The sequence below is a fragment of the Aplysia californica genome, unplaced genomic scaffold (assembly GCF_000002075.1).
Source record: "Aplysia californica isolate F4 #8 unplaced genomic scaffold, AplCal3.0 scaffold00035, whole genome shotgun sequence".
NCBI classification, from domain to species: Eukaryota; Metazoa; Mollusca; class Gastropoda; order Aplysiida; family Aplysiidae; genus Aplysia; species Aplysia californica.
In genome coordinates this window covers 2,215,626-2,216,455 of record NW_004797305.1, presented here as the reverse complement: position 1 = coordinate 2,216,455, position 830 = coordinate 2,215,626, and the positions used below count along the sequence as shown (strand labels likewise).

The following is an 830-nucleotide window of genomic DNA, read 5'->3' as shown; positions in this document are numbered from 1 at the left end:
AATGGGGGGGGGGTCAGATTCTCGGCCTGGGTGTAAGTTAGACTGAAAACATAATACCAAAACTGCACCGATCAGTATTTTCTTTTCTAGGTTATTATTTTTTTTCGAAGGTCCAGCACCCTTCCTGACGGCACTTCTCAACGGGACCAATTTGGACCAATTTTCTTCTTTACTAGCGGTGTAAAAATTGATGTACTTACAGCAAATCCCTTTTTCTAACAATGCTCGGTACACATAACAATTACAATTTCATGGTCAGACTCATATATCCGAACCTGTGGTAAAGTTCACAAAAAAAGTTTAAAAAGCAACAACAAACAAACAAACAAACGTCGGTGGTTTAGTGGTTAGGCTACCGAACTCATACTCGTGAGGTGGCAGGTTCGGGGATTCGAGCTGCCGACCCGACGTTGTGTCCTTGGGAGAGGCACTTTACACGAATTTTCCTCATTCACTTCAACTTCACCCAGGTGGGACTGGGTACCCGGCCATAGACAGCGAAAGATCTCAACGAGTATGTTAGTGTCTTAGCACCGATAAATGGCTGCTTGCACTGTATGATTCCCAGAAAGTTAAGGTTGTTTCCTAATGCCTCAGGTCTGCTGGGGGTAATAGTTTAGATTGTGAAGCGCAAAGAGCTTGCTGTTGAGCGGGGATTTGCGCTATACAAATGCTATCTATTATTAGATACAATGTTTTCATGTCGCCTATCCTTATATCCGATTCGTCTCACAGCCCCCCACTGAGTCACTTGGTACGACATGATAAACTAAAATCGTACATTTGTTCGTTCAGAGATATAGATAGATAGATAGATAGATAGATAGATA

The 830-nt window shown here is 42.5% G+C and overlaps 1 long non-coding RNA gene across 13 annotated transcripts in view; it reads right to left on the bottom strand.

Annotated features, from left to right (window-relative positions):
• Nucleotides 1-830, bottom strand: part of LOC106014205 — a 15,914-nt gene that overhangs the window by 9,457 nt on the left and 5,627 nt on the right. For 3 of the 13 annotated variants that reach the window (XR_004859533.1, XR_004859532.1, XR_004859529.1), the window contains exon 2: nucleotides 368-599. The exons of the other annotated variants lie outside the window; for them this stretch is intronic. This is a non-coding gene — a long non-coding RNA (uncharacterized LOC106014205). The remainder of the gene's footprint in view (nucleotides 1-367; nucleotides 600-830) is intronic. 13 annotated transcript variants of the gene reach the window in all.